The sequence below is a fragment of the Gossypium hirsutum genome, chromosome A04 (assembly GCF_007990345.1).
Source record: "Gossypium hirsutum isolate 1008001.06 chromosome A04, Gossypium_hirsutum_v2.1, whole genome shotgun sequence".
NCBI lineage: Eukaryota > Viridiplantae > Streptophyta > Magnoliopsida > Malvales > Malvaceae > Gossypium > Gossypium hirsutum.
In genome coordinates, this window is record NC_053427.1 from 54901567 (window position 1) to 54923335 (window position 21769).

General features: G+C 34.4%; 1 long non-coding RNA gene and 1 pseudogene across 1 annotated transcript; both read right to left on the reverse strand.

The window, feature by feature from the left end:
* Positions 1-10953: 10953 nt before the first annotated feature.
* On the reverse strand, positions 10954-15382 carry LOC107948307 (uncharacterized). The gene is made up of 4 exons (XR_001697326.2): positions 12841-15382; positions 12692-12754; positions 12280-12601; positions 10954-11433 (listed from the first exon to the last, which is right to left on the reverse strand). It is a non-coding gene; the product is annotated as an uncharacterized lncRNA (long non-coding RNA).
* Positions 15383-15531: 149 nt separating this feature from the next.
* On the reverse strand, positions 15532-21038 carry LOC107948306 (E3 ubiquitin-protein ligase PUB24-like; annotated as a pseudogene).
* Between the last annotated feature and the right edge of the window lie 731 nt (positions 21039-21769).

Sequence of the window (21769 nt, forward strand, 5' to 3'; positions counted from 1 at the left end):
TGTGACAGCCCAAAATTGACCCTAGTCGGGAAGTGGTTTCGGGACCACAAGACCGAGTCGTAAAAATAATTACTTGCTATATTCTATGCTTATTATGTGTGAACATGAGTATGTGGAAGTTTCACTCCCTAATTTTTACCAATTGCATGAGAAATTATTAATTGGGATCAATTTGAGACGTTGTAAAAGTATGATAGTCTAATTCAAATGGTCTATTAGTGCATGTATCAAAAAAAGTGGTTTTGCATGTCAAATTGCCCAAAAGATGATGGGTGGCCGGCCAAGGAGTGATAATGCTCCACTCATTCTAATTTAAAATGTTTCTTTGGTGAACAAATGATGGGATTAATAATAGAAAAGGGAACAAAAAAAAATGGGTGTCATACTTGCCATCACCTAGCCGAAAAACCAAGAAAAAGAAGGGGAGAAAAGAACTAGGGAGGGATTCGGCCATTGCTTGCTTAGGGAGAGTGTTTGATGTTGTGGCATGAAAAATGAGGGAGTTTGAATGCTTAATAAGGAGGGAAGAAGGAGTGTTCATATTTTCTTTCTTTTGCAATTGTTCTAACTAGAGGAAGAAGAGGAAGCAAGATTCGGCCAAGGTGGTCCTTTAGACCAAGGTATGTTTAATGTTGTCTTAGAGATGCATGCATGTTTTAAATAGCCCATGTTCAAATCTTGAATCTTGTTGATCACATGAGCAATCGGTCATGAGAAAGTGTTCAAGGAATGGTTGTTGTTCATGTTATTTGGATGAGAAATGGTGAGTTTGGTTGTTTCATGTTAAAGTTAGGTGAATGATGATAGAGGAGTGTTTGAACTATAAAAAAAAAAGGGAGAATCGGCTACCTTGTTATGAGCTAGGGCCGAATGTGAGTTTGGTTCTGTTTGAATATTACATGCTTGGTAGAATGGTGGATGAAGGTGCCGAATGTATGTTGGATTGATAGAGTCTCCAAATTGATTTTTATGTGTGTATGCATGACCGAATATACGTGGTCACATGAGTAAGGAAATGAGTTATTTGATATGTGGTAAAGGTTAAGTACTAAATCGAAGGTTGCTAAAATTGCCATTCCTTTGGCCGAATATATGCTTGACCAATGATGGAATTGTTGAATGATTAGTTGGGTAGCAAAAGAGGCATTCGGCCATCTCTTGAGAGCTTGTGTGATGTTGGGTTTAAAATTAGCAAAGGTAACTTACCTAATGCATGTGCATGTGTGATTAGATTTTTGATGACATGGTAGTTGCATGAGGTTATTAGCCGAATATACTAACATACATATACATGTGAAATTGGATTGTAAATATTTAGTAAAGTGGTTAAACTAGTTAAATTATTGATTTAGCTCAAGGAGCTAAAGGAGGTGAATCGAGCAAAGGCAAAGAAAAGGTTATCGAGTAGCCGAGTTGGAACCATCTTACCCAACACGAGGTAAGTCATTAAGCATGTAGTTGGTATTATTTCAATGGTCATAATGTTTATGTATTGATGCTGAATGGAATGAATAAATATACATATATATATATGTGCATGTACGTATGTGATGATGAAATTGTTGAATGAAAGAAAAGAGGTAAGATGTACTGAGTTGTTGATCTCGGCACTAAACGTGCGGGATAACCATTTATGACCATGAGATTGGCGCTAAGTGCGCGGGATTAAATTGTACAGCACTAAGTGTGCGATTTGACTATGTTGCACTAAGTGTGCGAAATGAATATGATGCACTAAGTGTGCGAATTGACCATGCGGCACTAAGTGTGCGAGTTTAACTATGTAGCACTAAGTGTGCGATTTGATTATGTGGCACTAAGTGTGCGAGTTGATTTTATAGCACTGAGTGTGCGGGCTCGATATACATTCGTGAATCATTATGGACACTATGTGTGCGACACTATTGAGTCGATCGCGGACAGCGGATCGGGTAAGTGTCTTGAGTACATGGCTAATATGTGCTATGCTTATACTTGGTGTTGAGCTCGGTAAGTTGAACCTATGTGACAACTATACTTGAAGTCATGTACATAAAAATTTATCGTATGATGGGTGAAAGGCAGTTTCGTTGTTTGATTGTAACGAAAATAAATTGATTTATGAAAATGCTTCAATGTCCTATTGACGAGCATATAGAATGTGAATGCATGAATTGATATGAAATTGAATTGGTGGGTTGGAGGAACTATGGTATGGTTCGGTATGGATGGAGTAAATTGTCTCGTTCCATTTTGTTTCCTCTTGTGATAATGTTGTTGATAGATGGTAGTGCATTGCTTATGACTTACTGAGTTATAAACTCACTCGATGTTTCCTTGTCACCCATTATAGGTTGCTTGGACTCATCTATTATTACGGGGTCGGGCCGTCATCGAAGTCATCACACCGGATAGCAAGTTTTGGTACTTTCTTCTTAGTGTGTTTAGAAGATCATTTTGGCATGTATAAGCTAGTACGTTGTGTTTGAATTATGGCATGTAAACTTTAAGCCATGTGAAAATGGCACGAATGTTCGATTGAATTGGATCAAGGGTAGGCATGAAATGGACCTAGTTACTTTCGTAACAGATGCTGGCAGCAGCAGTGTCATGAGATTGAAAAATCACTAAAAATAGTAGGAGTGGAATTAATTGATGAATAAATTATGTAATCAAAGCTCGATGAGTCTGCTTTCATGAGGAAGTAACGAAAAGATCATATGGGCAGTATATTAAGAGATAATCAGATTTTAGTGGGACAGGGCCAGAACGGTTTCTGGATTCCCTGCTCCGACTTTGGAAATTCATTATAAATTAACCAGAGATAATTAGGGGTCGTACCATATATGTACAGATTCCTCTCTGAGTCTAGTTTTCATAGAAACAAACGGCAACAGTATTGAAGCCCCGTGCAGAGAGATATCCAAGTCGTAATGGGAAAAGGTCAGTGTAGTCGACCCCTGCAACTTGGGGGACTTTGACTAATAAACTGTACTAATTGGCCCAACCAAAAATTCTAGAAAAAAATACATAGATGGGCACATGAGTCTAGTTTCTGGGAAAAATTACGAAACTGATTTTTGAGTTACGAAACTCAAGATATGATTTTTAAAACGACTAGTACGCAGATTGGGCAGTGTCTGGAAAATAAATTTTGTAAGAGGTTAAAGCCAGTTAACACCTCGTGTTCGACCCCGATGTCGGTTTCGGGTTCGGGGTGTTACAACGAATCTTTAAGAAGATAGGATTCGGCTAGGGAAGTAAACGTAAACACTTACCCAAAAACCTCAGAATTTTGACAGTACCTCAGCAAGAAACGACCAAAAAAGAAAGAAGGGTATTCGGCTAACAAAACAGAGAAACTTAGAAAAAAATGAACCAGAAAAGAGGGAGGAAGAACAAGAATGTTTAAGAAAAGGCTTATGAGTGAGACAAGGGAATGCTCGGTCAAGGAGAGGAACGACTGAGAGGCAAAAGAGAGAAGAAAGGTATTCAGTTAGTGTTCGAAGAAGAAAAGAGAAGAAATTATGCCAAAGGTCAATTCAGTCGAAACTTGAAAATGCAAAGAAAGACTTAGAAAAATTGACGAAAGGAGAGCAAAACCCCAAAACCAATTTCGGCACTTCCCTTCCTATAACCGAATTGGCACCAAAAAGACTCCCACTTTCGGCCACTACTACCTCTCCCCCCTCTCCTTGATCCACTCCCCTTATCTCTCCATAAATCTCTCCTCTTTTCCCTCACTTTACCGATTCAATTTCCCTCAACAACTCCTCTGTCGTCCCACCACTAAAGTCTTAATGCCATCCAACCTCCCACACAGCCATTTGTAAAAAGGAACTCACTTGCGTGCAACTGGACTCGAACTCCAATCCTTTGGCATAGGAACACACCACTTACCACTAGACCAACAGGCCATTTACGACATGATCTCCCCTCAACTATTTAAAAGTCAAGTAATAGGAAACAAGGGCTAATTCAAATAAAACAACAAATTTTTCTCAGGCCGAAGCTTGAACGCACGACTTCCCAGATACCCATAGAGCACTAAATTACTAAGCCAGACATAATTTCACATCACAAACACAAAATAATTTTAACAGGGTTTTTGGGATTTGGGGCGTTACATTAATCTATTTATTTTGGGGATCAATTTGTAAAGATACCAAAGTATATAAATTTTTTCAAGGATGTGAATGCTGAAAATTTGAAATTTATGGTAGAAAATGAAAGGTTGTTGATAGATAAACAACTTTTGTAAAGTGAATTTTCATGAAATTATGATTTACGGACTAAATGTAAAGATGTAAAATTTATGAAAAATTTCTTATTTTTATGAAATATATGTGCTGTAAATGTTATATGTACAAATCAATTAGGCTTCTAATAAGGATTAAATTGTATGAATTTCATTTTTCGAGCCTAGAGACAAAATCGTCATTTATGAAAACATAGGGGTAAAATGGTAATTTTGCCTAGGATGTGAATAGAATTAAATTGAGTATGAAATGGATTAAATTGATGTTAAACTCATTTATATAGATCGAGAAATACCTAATACTGAGTTGGATCGAGGAAAACAAAAAGTATCAGATTAGTAGATCCTTGTATACAAATATTTATCAATGTAATTTCTTGTAACTAAATTATGTATATTTATATGCTTGAATTGAATGTATTTATGTGAATCGTATAAATGTTATAAATATATGAAATGAACATATCCGATAATGCCCGAAAAATGTCAAATTCTGTTTGAATAAATGAAAATCGATGGATACATGATTTCCTGTATTGGTTGTGGTTTTGCATATGTTGCAGACATACCATAGCTCGAAAGAGTATCCTGTTATTAGCCCTCTTGAGCTTCCCATATAAGGTTTTTGCGAGCTTCTTGTTATAACTCTTCGGAGCATCACGATAGGATGTGATCCTACATTTTTTGTGGACACAACTTAGCTCTTATGAGCATCCCAATTATAGGCTCTTCATGAGCTTCCTGTTAAATTGGCTCTTTGTGAGCTTCTCGATAGTGGTCGCTTGAACTTCTTGATATATGGCTATACGAAGCTTCCCATTACATGGCTCTTTGTGAGATTTTCGATAGGCTTTTTTTGAGCTTCCTAATATGGTTCTTTGTGAACTTCCTGATTATGGCTCTTATGAGTTTCCCGTTATATAGTGTGGATAAGCTTCCTGATAGGCTCTTTGTGGGCTTCCTAAAATGGCTCTGTGTGAGCTTCCTGTTACAAGGTTCTAGAGTGTGCTTCCTGATTATGTGCTCTAAAGAGAAGCCCCCGTATATGAATGGACGGATCATTGATAAGTACATCTTGTGTGTACTACCCACGTATCCATTAATATTTCAATGATTTAATGGACAAAACTTCTGATATGAAGAAATATGATAATTAAATGAATTATATCTTTAATATCCCTGAATTACCTGGAATTGGTTTAATGATGAGCTCATCTCTGTTTTCTTGATAATTATATAAAATTTCATAACTAACTTGTTTGGTGAGAGCATGTGTCTAGGTAATTAGCTACATAGTTGGATGTATATATGTATGCTTGCTTTAATTGAATATGATTGGTAAGTTAATTTCTTGTAATACTAACTTACTAAGCATATGAAATGCTTACTCGGTTTTCTTTCTTTTGTTTTGTAGTGCTCGAAATCTCGTAAAGGATAGAATTGGTCAGAGCAAAATCACACTATCCTCAACCTCGTTTTGGTATAAGTAGGAGACTTACTTTTGTATAATGGCATTTATAGGTTAATGGTAACAAGTAAGAGTATATAAATGTTTTGGTTGTAATTAGCCATTGAAATGGCTAGTTATAACATAGTTAATAAATTTATGCATGAAGTTATATTATGTTTGGTATGTGAGTATGCATAAATTAGTAACTTAGATATAATTACACTTGAGTATGTATATGATCGGAAAAGAGAAAGATGAATACTTGAAAGTATGAGCAAACACGTCATGTATAAAACTTAAATAATAGCTTGATTTATATGTCTTGGATTGATTGGTAAACATATATAAATGTTATTGTAGGTTGAAGGCAAATTTGGGTGAGAAATAAGGTTTAGGAAATGGCTTTATTTTGTCCACACGAGTAGACACACGGGCATGCATCTTGACCGTGTATGACACACGGCCATGTGCACGGGTGTGTGGTTTGGCCGTGTGTCTCCTGCATCCTTAAAATTTAGAAATAGAATACTCAAAATTGATCACACTGGTGGAGACATGTGCGTGCGTCTCAGCCATGTATGACACATGGCCTAGCACACGGGTGTGTGTCATGGCCGTGTGAAACCTGCACTTAATTTTCAAAAATTAAATTAACCACACGACCCAACACATGGGCGCATGGCTAACCGTGTGACCTAAGTCAGAGAGTAACACAGGTATGGAAATGGGCTGGGACACAATCGTGTGCTTCATATTAAATGCCAACACAGCCTGAGACACGGTCATATCATTGGCTGTGTGAGCCACACAGGCCTATATCCCCTCTACCTAAGAAAAATTTTGAGATTTCGCGAAATTTTTTTTATGATTCATATTTTGTCCCGACTCGATTCTAATATGTATTTTGGGCCTCGAGGACCTATATGAGGGACATTATGAATAATTGTAATTGTCTTTTGGAAAAGAGTAGTAAATAAAATGAATTATCTGAAATTGAACTGTAAACTTTGGTAATGCTCCGTAACCCTATTTTGGCAACAGATACGGTTAAGGGTGTTACAAACAAAGTAATGACAATGAGAGGATAACATTTACCAATGTCTTAGGCCATGAATTCCACTGTTTTGAATGATACTACATATTGTAGAAGTTTTACACCCAACGCACCAGCTTTCGGGTCCTTATCTATCGGAACTCATGCTTTTACTTACATAAAAGTGTACGAGTCACGCATACATAGCCTGCCATCCACTCAAGATTTAAGTATGATATGTTATGAAGTCACGAAAGAATAAATCCATAAATTGATTTAGGTTCTATTCTGCTTGCGTCCTATCCAATGTACTGTTGTCCAGTTAGTCACATCTATGTCTCTATCTTCTGTGATTCATCCACTCCGATACCTAAGACAAGGCATCTCCCCATTTGGACTTGATAGATGACATACTAATCTTTCAATTGGTTTGCTCATTTCCAGTTAAATTAAGGACATGTTTAGGTTCCTCTACTAATACAAGTTTTCTTTTCGTATTATGATATGACCACGTAATACCGCTTAGTATTAGTTAAACATTACACAACCAATGAACATCATTTGCTTACTTTTTGTTTTGTGTGCAAAAACCATTTGAGAACAATTTATACAAAGTATATTGATTTAATTAATGAATTTATTTTATTAACTAATTTGTTCAAAAAAATAACAAGTGTATATAGACAAAAATACTACACTCAAGGCACTAGATCCAGCAAGTTTAAGCCTATAGAATTAACTTACTAATTTCATTGAGGCAAAATCATGGGAGGCATGGTAATTTGACAATGATTTGGGCAAATTTTTGTTCAAATGTTTGAGCCTTTCAAGCCAACCTTAGGAAATAGTTATACTTGGAAACCCTACTTTAAGCTATATGGCCTGGTTTTCTTTTGAACATTACATTAATGAGCCATCCCTTCATTAATATTTATTTCTACTTGTCCCAAATCTTAGACTCAGTTCATCTAGAATATTTTTGTGATTAAGTTTGGGGAAGTTAGAGGGAAGTACTTGAATGCTCAAGAAAAAAATGTTGTGTTGTATGCTCAAGAAAACATCTTGGTATGCTAAAAAAATTTCAGTTTTTGAAAAAAGATGTACAGATAACATTTGTACTCAAACTCAGAAGATTTGGTGTTCTTAGGGTAATTGTATTTGGAATGTCCAAGGTCAGTTGAGTATAAAGTTTTTGCCTAAAAATTATATATCTTTTTCCTACCTTGAACCAAGCCACGTTACAACCATATTAAAGACTTATTGATTTAGATTTTTGTGCCGACTACATTCGTAGAGAGGAATTACTGAGTTCAACTTATGAAGGCATAATTAAATTTAGGATTGCTATTTAGTTTAATAAAGGGAAATAAAATTTGATTGGGAAAAACTTAGTCCACATTTGTTAAGGGAAGGTATTTAGTACATATTTTTGTTAACATATTGATATTTGAAAATAATCGAGTGTTATATGTCCTTAAGTTGCATGTTTCTAATTTTTTTTATTTTTGAGCATAATTTTGCTAAACTCATGACTATGGCAAGGATTGATTTTGTTTGTAGGGATTTTTGCAAAAGTGACTCCTTAAGTTCTAATGGAAGTTAGCATTACTCGAGATGAGTAATGAATTAAGTTTGGGGGTGTGATAACTCAGAATTATATAGACTTTTCTTGCACGTTTTGACTAATAATTCATGCAAATTATGAATATTTTAACAACAAATTTTTAGTTTTATTACAAATTTGTAAAGTAGGACATAATTAAAGATAAATTTGTAATCTTACTTATTTACATTCTAATTTGACATATTTTTTCCAATTTGACATTGTTTGGTGCAATAGGAGAAAAGTTAGTCTTGAAGCTCACCTATTCAATGTTCGATGTTGTGCAGCAAAGGCCATGCAGACATGGGTTGATTGTTGATCAGCATGGGACATTGTAAAATTATTTATTGGACTTGCAAATTCAATTTGACCCAGCTCGTAATTAGATCACTAAAATGGACAAGCCTACTATTTAATTTGAAGCCCAAATCATCCCCTAAAAGAGGAAAGAACCCAATTTGGCTATGGAATCCCAAACGTCCATAAATAATTAAACTAGACACCCAAGACTAGTTGAAAAATAAAAAATCAGCCACAAAAACTTCCCCATATGACTGTTCATCTACTTCCCATGAATCAAGCTTAGACTAGCTAAATTTAGCAAAGTAATACACCTTCCTTTCTCAACTCAAGGGGACAACCATGAATGAGAGTAAAAGGGAGGATTGACATGTTATTTTTAGTAGACTCAAGGGGATCCTCACATGTATAAATACCCCTAGCCACTCACTCATTTCATTCATCCCTCACTCACTTCTCTTCTCTCTTTTTTGTCTTTTCACTTCCTATTTTCCATTTTCTTCAAAAGAATTTTGCAAGGCTTTGGGAACAACCCTATTCGACCTTATTAAGAGCTTTTCAGCTTGGTTTTCATGGCATGAAGTGAAGAATGCAGGAGGACCAAAGTGAGTTGTGCCTCAGAGAACCACTAGAAATGACTTAGCATTTCTTTACCCTTGAATCTCTTATTTGTGTTCAATTAAGGAAACATGATTACAACTTAGCTTTTTGGTTTTAATATAATCATGGTTGCTTAATTTTTTTAGTGTTAGAATGATTTAAATTTCATAGTTTAGATTATTTAATTTTGTTAATGATGTTATGTGCCTTGGTTGCTTATTCATTCAAATAAAATCATGAACATATTATTCGTTCATTATAAATGTAGGGCTGTAATTGAATTAATTATTAAATCAAAATTATATTGTAATTAACTGACACAATACCTGAATCGTGCATCTTTGATCTATTTATGATGAAATTAGGTCAGGTTAGTAATAAAATTGAAAGAACTTTATTACCTTGCATAATTCTAGGATTAATGTGATTAAACTATTTCAGTATAGAAATATTACTATTACCTAACATAATATGTTTTCTACTTATTAAAACTACTAAGTTGTTTGACATGGACATATGATAGACTTAGTAATGTAATAAATATGAGTCCTTAGACTATGCTTGAAAAGGTAACCTTGAAGTCGAAATAGACATAGAAATATACAGACTAAAGAGTTAAGCAAAACACTCACAATTAAAACAAGGTTAATAAATAGCCGAGTTTCCATGGATTTTTTATTACATCATTACCATTACTTAAATATTTCTCAGTTAGGAAGGAAAATTATTCTAACACATGCATGCTATTGTAATTACTCTTAAAACTTGCGTACTTATGTCCCTATTTGTTTAATTTAAATTTAAGCATACTTAAGTTAGTTTAATATAATTAAAAATCCATCACTTTAATTTATTTTCATCACTAACTAATTTGCTTAGTAATTAATTTTGCAATATTTGATTTGCACAAACAATCCCTATGGAGACAATAACTCTTACTCACTACTTTATTACTTGTCAATGATTGTGTATACTTGCACATCAATCAAAATATTTTTTGAGATAATTGTGATATAGGTTTATCCTAGACGGTTAACCTGATAAATGTACATACTCAGCTCGAACGAGCAACTGGTGTGGTGTAGTTTTGTGTATCTGAGTCCATTTACTAGGGTTCTTCAGGCAAAATGGCATAAATGAAATCTAAAATTTGAATTGTGGTGGAACAAACTTGAAATCAAAATTGAAAAGTCATTGAATGGATTGAATTTTGAATGATATATCTTTTTGATTGCTAATAGCAAAGGTGATCAAATTGAACCATGTATACTTGTTGAAATCTTATGCTTGTTGATTGAATACACAATATTGATAAGTTATATGAAAGTAACATGAATTGGTATGTTAAGTTACTTGTAGCATCTAACGGTCTTGGTTATAAATAGTTGCTCACCTTGTTGATGTTTTGAGTATCATGTTCTAGCCAAAGTTACGTCAAACTAAACTAGCTTTAAATGTTTAGGTAAAAACAAGGCAAACATAGTATTTTTGTAACACCCCTAACCCGTATTCGTCGCTGGAATAGGGTTACAAGGCATTACCGATCAATTACAGCCTACAACATACATTTCTCATACATGAATCCATTATCACATAAACATTAATCATATTGTCCCTTATAAGGCTCTATGAGATCTTAAAACATGCTTAAAAGAGATTCAGGACTAAACCGATATCATTTGAAAACTTTGGGAAACTCATAAAATTTTCATGCATATAGGAATCACACGCCCGTGTGAACAGGCTGTGTGTGCAACACCCAAAATCCGGCCTAGACATTATGGCCAAATCTGGCGTGTCACATTAGAGTGTTCTTCAAAAATTGATCCTTTCGGTAAAAATTCGTTATTGAATTCAAATCATTTTATTATTAATTAACGAAAGTTCTCGTCAAAACGTTTACCTTACTAACCATCAATGTTATAATAAATTGATTTAAAAACGCAGAAGCTTTTTAAATCGATGAAGTTTAAAACGCGTGTCTTAGAAAATAGTAATTGTTTTAAAAAACTCATCTTTACCTAGACTAGCAATTTAAAAATATATAATCTAAAGCCCAATTAAAAATTAAAACCCACGAACGACCTAATTACAAAATTAAAAATCCAAAACTGAAATATAAATTAAACAAAGTCAAATGCAAGACTCAGCAGTCGTGTGGCCACCTCTAAGTCCCTCGCAGTACGAAATCGTCTAAAGCTGGGGATTACCTGTACAGTTGAAAAGAAATGGTGAGTTTATGAAAACTCAGTGTGTAATCCCAATAACAAACAAACAGTGAATAACACAATATGGGCCTAAGCCCAGATTGGTAATAGTCTAGCCCTTAGCCGTATATAGTAACAATGTGGGCCTAAGCCCAATGCAGTATCAGTACAGTGTAATGCAATTATGCATCCCACCCAAATCCAGCCAGCACACCACCCGTACCAACCAACATATCATGTGGGGATATAAATCGACCCACCCAGCCAGCACACCGATATCGCAGCAAAGTTGCCAGTAATAATAATGCAACATAGCTGCCAAAAACAGTAAATGTAACAAAGCCACCAGTATCAGTAATTGTAGCATAACCACCTGTAACAGTGAATGTGACAGTCACTAGAACAGTACTTCCTCCATGTCAAAATCCCAACCCCATGAAGTATGTCATGTCATAAATATTACGTGTATACAAAGTCATACTCAGTATAATCATATATGTAAATCATAAGCACATCAGTCATACGGAACATAAGGACATAATTGTCATTTTACCATACAAGGGTATTACATTCATTTTACCCTACAGGGGCATTATGATCATTTTACCCTTCAGCGGTATTACGGTCATTTTACCCTACAGGGGCATTACGGTCATTTTACCCTTCAAATAACGACCTCACCGAAGGTCTACAATCGCGTCGAATGACACAGATAACCTAAATGATCATAACGGTGAAAATGGGCCCAAGGCCCATTGCTCGGCCCAAGTAGGCCCACACACTCGTGTGGCCCATTTAGCCCAGAAACATCTACAGCTATGCAAGCGTCACAGTCCAAACAACACTTACCACATCACATACATTTTATCCATGTGGGCCCACAAGCCTATTGAGCCCACACGGCCCATTTTGGCCCGAGGCCCAGAACAGCCCAAGACCAGTAGAACGCTCGTGGTGGCCTTTACAGTCTAACGCTCATTTTCGTGGGCTCAGTTCACCACATGTGCGATCGCTTGCTCGTGTGGCATCATACGCCATATTTTTGGCTTTTAAACGATTATCGAAAATCGCACACAAATACACACTTTCGGCTTTTCTGCCGATAATCAAACACAACATACGGTTACACACGTGATTATGAAAGCGAACTGTGCTCAAAGTAACCTTGTACCTAAATTAATCCAAAAATATCCGGTTAGAAACTTAACTCATAGCACTAACGAAATCTAACGGAATTCTAAATCAAATACAATACCCTTACCAACAACAGAAGCGATCACCTCTTCAGTTCACAAGCAAAGCACCAATCACCCTTGGCCACAACCTACACAAGAACCCCCTTCTTTAGATTCACATAAGCCATAGATATCATTACAACAAGAATTTTATACCTTATTCTCCACCACTTACCAGAACGCAGAACCAAATACCAATAAAAAAAAGTAGCATACACGAGTCGAGAGTCTGTTTAATCCGAAGAGTATACCAAAATAATATAGTTGGTGTGAAAAGGAGAAAGAATAGATAGAGATGAGAACAAGAGAGGTTCGACTAAGGAAAACCGAAAGAGGGAATAAGGAGAGAAAAGAGATCAAATCAGCAAAAGATGAGGAAGGATGAGAAGATAGTAGAGGGAATAGAGAAATGGTCACAGTTGAAAAGGGAGAGAAGCAATGTTTAGTAGAAAAGAATAAGACCCATTGAAAAGAATACCTGTTCGGCCAAAAAAACCAAGAAAGGCAAACAACAAAAAAAGAATTAATAGCACGAGAGAACGCAACCTCGAAAAAATAGAGTACCTAAATTGAATTGGGAGAATTCGGCCACCTGCACACTACACAAAACGTCCCAACCTTTTTCCCAACCAAAACCAAGAGAGCCTTAGTGTTCCATTCAGCCATAACCTCCTACCATCATCGCATCCCTTGATTTTCTCCAAAAATCTCTCCCCTTATCCCTCCACTATTTACTCCAGAAATCGCTCCAAAACCACATTCAAATTCCTCATAACAAATTCAAACTTAGAGTCTCAATCCAACTCCACCACCCACATAGCCAAGGAATAAAATAAATACTCCTTCTGCATAAAGTGACTCAAACTCAAGCTCCCTTTCCACCTTAATGACGCCACAACCACTAGAATACGAGCTTACTTGTGACATAAATCTACCACAACTATTTATAAGGCCTACAAGCTAAAGCCAAGGTTCACATAAGGGAAAAAACTAAATTTTTTGCAAAAGCCCATACTTGAACCTAGGCTTCTCAAACACTTCCAAACACACCCAAATCACTTAGCCAATAAAGCAAACATGAAATTTGTGTCACTTTCTTGCTTAACTAAAATATTTATGAGTAGTCTCCTAACCGCTCCCATGCTTAAAGCCCAATACTTCTAGGCCTAATTTTGGGGCGTTACAGTGTGCCTCACACGGCCGCTAGACATGCCAGTGTCACAGAGCATATGGAAACAGGGCATACATACTGACTTGCATCACACGGAAAAAGACATGCCCGTGTGCCAAGACCATGTGAAATTTAGAGGGTATATTGACTTGGGTCACACAACCGACCACACGCCCATGTGCCAGCCTGTGCACCATACACGACCAATAGACACGCCCGTGTGTTTAATCTGAGTAACTTTCTAACTTGTTTTAACTAGTATTTAGGGGTCATACAGTCGAGTCACACGCCAGTGTGCTCATCCGTGTGGCATGAAAATAGGCTTGATTTAAGCCACTATTCCCACCTATCATTCATGTACCTAAAAGCATTCATTTGGCATCATTTTCATATAAAATAGACAACCAAAAATGACCATTTCATGCACATTTCATGCCATTTACATTCTATTCATTTCACTACTCAAACCCACAACCAAAATCATGCCAAATCAATATGCCATAACCTTAGCTTCTATATGCATTTCCTCATAATCTTTTTGACTATTTCATGTCATAAAACATACCAAATTATCATCTTAAAACCATGCCACAACATGCCATGTTTCAAGAAACAATATACAAATTGATAATTTGCTAAATCAATGATCCATCTAACCAACACATTAACCATATTAAACTTACCAAAACATAAAGCATTATATGCATCATATATCACTTATCAGACTTATGAATTAAGCCAACTTATATAGCCAAATACACACTAAAATTACATCATTTCACAAGCCAATACACATGGCTAATATCATAACTCAAAACATATTATCATATCATTACCCTCTACATGTCATATACCATATTTACAAAGCATCCAAAAATACCAACAAGTAGTCGATAGTGTGATAAAGGTTCCTAATGATTTCGATAATTTATAAAACAGGGAAAACACAGAAAGTAAGCCTTAAAAGCTTAGTAAGCCATATACAAATAAAATTACCACATGAATCAACACTATTTCCATCAAATAGGAAAACTATGAATAAGGACAAATAAGTTCACAAGCCTTTCCTAATGTATACATATTCAATGTCACATGTGAATTCATCAAATACTTCCTTTTTCAATACTCGTATGAATCCCGTACATACCTGAATCACTACTTGAATTTGCTTATTGAACCTATCGAAATCGTTAAGCATACTTGAAAATCACATATAGCTCATACAATGCCATATCCCAAATATGGCCTTACATGTTTTCACATATTGTTGCCAATGTCCTAGACATGGTCTTACACGAAATCATAAAACAATGCCAATGTCACTACAAGAAAATAGACTTTTAGCGGCATTTTTTTAGCCTTTAGCGGCGCTTCCACAAGCGCCGCAAAAAACACCTCTATCTTAGCGGCGTTTTTTTAAAAAACGCCGCTAAAGGTCAAGACCTTTGCTAAAGGTCATAAACTTTAGCGGCGCTTTTTCCCAAAAACGCCGCTAAAAGTCATTAAATTTAAAAATAATAATAATTAATATAAAATATTATGAAGGTCATGAAAAATTAAAATTTATTATCAAAATATTGAGAAGAATAATATCCATGATATAAATATTCTATTAAAATTCATTATCAAATTAAATTTTCTATTAAAATTTTAACTAAAAATATTAAAATAAAAATAAAAATTTAGAATCAAAACTAAAATAAATAATAAAAATTAGATTAAAATATAAAGATATCAATGAAATAATGACTTAAATCATAACCATGTAAAATATAAGATATTATCATCAAGATTTACATCCTCATCTTGCTCAAATTTTGGTGGCTTGTACCCTTTCTTGAACCGTTCATCTTGTAGAATTTTAGGAATAGTTAAACGCTGCCAAAAAGAACATGCAGAATTTCAACCAAAATGCACGTGCTAAAGCTTATATTGTGATCAAAGATTGCATGTAATCATAAATTTTTTGAAACTTACGGTAAGAGGGTTTGGATCAAGAATACGCTAATCAAATTCCTAGCACCAGATGAAAACCATGATGGATAGCTGAAAGAAGCCTCCCAGATCTGAAATTTATCAAGGTACAAACAATTTTAATGAAGTTCTCATCTAAAAAGACTGGCCAAATCTGGAGGGTCCTTACTTTCTTATACAAGCCTATAAGGCTTGGCTCATCAAAAGGCAAATAACCAGCCATGAGAACAAAGAGAATAACTCCGCAAGACCAAATCTCAGATGATGTACCATCATAACCTTTATCTTTGAGCACCTGAAAATAAAAATATCAGATGCCAAAAAGAAAAGGCAAAAAAAAAAAGAAAAGTTGCAGCAATACAGCTAATTATTTTCTGAGTTCATGAGTGAAAACCTCCAGAGCAACATAATTTGGAGTCCCGCAAGCAGTGTAAAAAATGAAAAAAGAAATGCAGTCAACTGGCTCACTGTAAACTTAACAGCAGACTTTGAAGAGAAAACAAAAGTGAAAATCATGTGATTAGCAATCAAACATTGTTACATTAGCAATCAATCATTATTGACGGGGTTGGCTTAGGGAAATCATGTGATTAGAGAGTATAACGGCACAAAAACAGAAGGATAAGAAAAACTATGGAATATATTTGTCTCATATAGCATGATATAAGGCATAACATCTGTTAAAATAAAGTTGACACCTAAATGAAAGTAATAGCAGCAACAATGGTGAAAAAACCCAGCAGAGAGGGTTGTTTTCATGCTAAAATTAGAGGTTATCTAAAAGGCATAGAAAAACAAATGTAAAATTTCTTTGTATTAAGTTACTTGGTCCCATATTCCAATAAATACATCCATCCATGACAAAGAAATAGGAAACTGACCTGTAAAGGAAGCATTGCTCAGTCCTGCATTAATTAAAGATAGAATCATAAAATTAGCTTAATTCTACTGGGCAAAATTGCCAAAGATCACATGTAATTCCTGTTTTAAGTAAATTCGAAGCCTTAAGGGCTGGTACAAGTTACTAATATCACATGTAATTCCAGTTCATGGCTGTTATAATGGTATTGTACAAGTAAAAAATAACTTTGCTCATGTAATGATGAAAATGCCCCATCCAAGTTCAATTAGTTGCTGACAAACTCAAAAGAGCTCATATGACTATTACAATACAGATATACAGAGAAAGAGCAAGTTCTACCTTCTAAAACAGGACTAGCCTATTAAGTTATTGGTCATTCTTTAGATAAAAAAATTCAATCATCATTATTTAGTTAGTTGACAAAAGGCTACAACTTACATGCTGCAATTGATTCTAAAAGCCATGTGTGACCAATGACTTGTCCACCTAATTTTGTGGCTATATCCTGTGCTTCACTAACCCACTGCCAAATAATCAAAGAGCTTTGGTGCCTGCAAGAGAAAGAAGTTAATTATTTGCAAAAGTAACATTACCAACTTGAAAAACTAGCACACTTGAGCTCAAAAGAGTAAGACTCACATTATCCAATACCCTGAGTCTGCCAGTTTTAGGACCATCACAACACCCATGGTTGTCAAGACTAATTTCATCAATCATGAAACTTTTAACACCAAAAAGAATCAATTAATGAGAAATTTCAGTACTTGCAAAAATATCATCAGTATACGAGTTTACCTTTCAGCACAATAAAACACATACGCAAGTCAAAGATATAATTATTAAAAAAGATAACTACTCAACAGAAAAATGAGTTTCATCTAATCTAACCTTTTCCTCAGGAGACAAAGCAGATCCACAGAAAAAGAGACAATCTTTTTTTTTTTAATTTAAGTTTAATTAAATATTAAAATTCTTAACAATTTAAATAGTAACTCCTACTTTTAGAAACCATTGAAGTTTAATATTTGGAACTTGTATTAATAGCAATAATGCTTCTAGAAAAGCACAGCAGAAATAGCATCTACCTCTCACGAGTTTCATCAATACACTAAAATGGGAGCTATTTAAATCTAATTACCAAAGGACAATTTTTTAACTTATGAATCTACCAAGTTGGGGGGTTTGCCTTTACAAACAAAGGCTGAACTTGGGGGAACTTTATCATGTGTGATGTTCATCTGCAAAATCAAAGTTAGTAAAAATATAAACCATCCTCTTTGTTTTGATCATGTATTTGAACTATCTGAATTACAAACTAACAAATAAGTCTGTCGATGACTACGATTGTTCAACGTGATTAGTAATCGCATCAGGGCAAGATTGTGCTTGTAGAAGCTCCAATTGGTTGAATGGTGGTGCGAATTGTAGTATGTAGTCCTCATCTGAATCCAAAAAAAGAAAAAGAACAATCACATAGTCATTAAAAAAATAAAGAGTGAATAAAATTCTCAACAAGAATGATGTTGTCTTCAATGAAGATTTTGTTGCTCAACTCTTTCACAATTCAAAAAGTAATGAATTTGCAGAGTAAATCAATAAGTCGAAAAAAGAAATTGACTTCAATATTTTAATTAAAATAATTAAATATATTAGTTAAATAATATTATGTAAAAGAATTAAATTATATTAATTTTAAATATAAATTTTAAATTTTAAATTTAAATATTATAGATAAACTATAACCTAAAATAATTTATGTATAACATAATCATCTTTTGTTTGATTTGATAAAAAGTTTGAATTAAGAAACATTTTAAATTAAATAAAATATAATTGATACAATCAATTATCTGTTGACACGAGGTGAAACAAACTAGTTAAAATAATCAACAACGGGTACTTAATCAATTAATCGGTGTTCATTTATCCATTTAAGGGGTAAAGATTGAGAAATATTCAGGAATATGGTTCCCATATTCCCATTTTCTCCTCTCAACCACCGCTATATATATATATATATCAAATAACAATCTCATCAAACTTGTCAATACAGATAATGGAATCCCCTAAATAGAGGAGTAATAATAATAAATGAGACGAAGTAAAACATTTTCTTTAATATTAATTTCCCTGTCAACTTGACGTGATCCATAGACTGATTTTGTACCTATTCATAGCCTAACAGTTCATCAAGTCAAATTTGCTATTTTTTATATATAGAGAGAGTAGTGTACATCAATAGATCATTAACAGATTTTTGGCCAGCTATATACAGTATATATTTTTTATTCAATCATATAAACTACTATATATTTCTACCAAAAAACAACCAAAGTGGCGAAGTTGAAGCCACAGAGTAGCGAAGTTGTTGTATTGGCATTGCAGACCAAAGGGGTGCTGATGATACTTGATTTTATTCAATCTTATAAACAATTATACATTTCTATCAAAAACAAACAAAGGGGTTCAAGCACATGTTGAAATGGAAGTGGAAATTATAATCTTACTCTCTTTGATTGTTCCGTAAAGCCAGCACAGTACCTCATCAGCAAATGCCAGGCAGACTCTTCCCTAACAGCCAAGTGCAGCACCTTTTAGTCCACATCTGAACAATTTGAACAAATGGTGCATGGAACATTTTGAACTTAATACCTCCCTCATAAAGAAAAACATACCCGAAAAAAAAAAACAGCAAATAAAGGACAATTAAAGCAACAAAAAGCATGGCCATTCACCTTAGCCCAAGCCCTAAAGAGCCATCTCCGATTCTCCAGTCTCCACTCTCCATACCAAGCTACCAACAATAGTTTGGAGAGACAAGTAGACGAGACGGCCAAATGCTTCTGTAATGTATTGAAGAAAGAACATAGAAAAATCAAAACCGAAATTAAGAACAGAATAATGAATATAAGAATTGAATAAATAAAAAGAAATTATTGGTTTGGTGCACTTATGGATAAATCTTCCAGTTACTTGAAGGTTTTGATATGATTAGAATATGAAAAACAAGTGAGAATATTTGAAATTAATCAACAAACCTTAAAACACAATAATATTATATTTAGTGTAAACAAATGATTTAGTGGCAACCAATAGTAAAAATTGCGGATGCAAATATAGTTTATATGAATTACATAGTATTAAGCAATTAAAAGCAAATACTTAGATCACATTCCGATGAAAAACAAGTGAGAATATTTGAAATTAATCAACAAACCTTAAAACACAATAATATTATATTTAGTGGCAACCAATAGTAAAAATTGCGGATGCAAATATAGTTTATATGAATTACATAGGAAAAAACTATCGGAATGTGATCTAAGTATTTCCATAGTTTTTTCCTTCAAATAGGCTGCACAATCGAGTTGGAGCAACATGCAAAGCTTTGTTACAGTTCCAACCTCCAACATTTCATGAACAACCCAACTGGTGGCTGAGAACTTGCTTATCAACGAAAGTATCATTACTGCTCGATCATCGGCCGCCGGTGAAACTCTCATGATCCTCTTTGTGACAACGGCGATGCCGCCTTTATGGCGGAGAAACTCTACTCTGCCATCAGCACAAGAACACAAATGGAAGAGTATACCCAGAATAAGCTCGGTGGTTCTCTTTTCGGGTGATCCTAATTCAAGCTCGATAAGCGCGGAAACTGCTCCTGATTCAACCATCATTAGCCGATTTCTTCCCTAAGGGCAAGCGTCTAAAAGAACATGCAAAGCTGAATTTATTCCCCGTTGAGTGATCCTGGTTGTGCATTGTTTCAAAACTCCGACAATCATCTCGAAGAACTTGGGTTCTAATCTTTCGAGTACAACCGAACTTGCTATTTCAATGATGGATTTCAATGCTGAAACCGCATGGGATTTAACCATAACCTGGGTGTTGAATTCACATCCTAATACCCAGATCAATGATTTGATAATCTAATCATTTTGTTTGGGTAACAACTTTGCTTCAGCCGATGGAATTCGAATTAAGAAAAGGGCACTTAGGGCTTCCTCTAGGCCACTAACACAGTCTTCCTTGAAACAATTTACAATAAACGACAGCATAGCTTTAGGCACCCCAGCTTTCACCATGTATTTCCTATTTCTTTCATTCTTGACCGCAAACAAATCCAATTCCTTCAAAGCTTTCATCTTGGAATCAGGATGCTGAAGCTGTTTGATAAGTTTAAGGAAATGGAACATGGGTTTTTCAAAACCAAAGGGAAAGGGAAAAGGAAAGGGGAAGGGGAAGGGATCGTATGGGTTTCAAGGTAAACCGATGAAAACGGCGTGTGTGAAAATGAAGTTTTGAGGATACCAATTTTAGGGGGAAATTTAGGGTTTCGAAGGGAGGGGAAATTTGGGAATAAAAAGGGGCCATTTTTTTTTAAGTAAAATGATTGTTTGCGGCGTTTTTATAAAAAACGCTTTTATTGTTTATTTTTTATAGTGTTTTTGCACTAATTTCTATTTTATACATTTTTATTTTTATATTTTATTTTTATTTATTATCAATGTTTTTATTTATTTATCAATGTTTTTTTTAAATCTACTATTTAAATATATCAAATGGTTTAGATTAAATCTTTTTGAAAATAAAAGTATTAATTTAAACCCTTAACCCTAAATTATAAAACATAAACCCTAAAATTTTACCCTTTAACGATTAAAGTTTAGCATATATTTTTATAATTTTGAAACGATTAAATCAAAAATTTTCCATTATTCAAAGGGATGAAGTGCAATTTTACCTTTAAAATTTTTAAAAATTTTAAAAAATCGAAATGGAAAATTTTTCATTTTAGAAGGGCAAAGACCTTTTCAACCCCCTACTTATGGCCGTAAATATATATTAATTATAGGGTTTAGGATTTAATTGAATATGATTCACTTGAGATTAATGCAAACTACCCATGGCCATTAAACCTTAAACTATAAAACCATAAAACCCTAAATCATAGACCTTAAATCTTAAATATTGAACCCTAAATCCAAAAATAAATTTAATCAATATTAAGCATTGCTTCCTTAATTTATTATGAACATAAGCTTTTACATTAATATCTATGTATATACACATCAACATCCATATGATGTTTTTTGG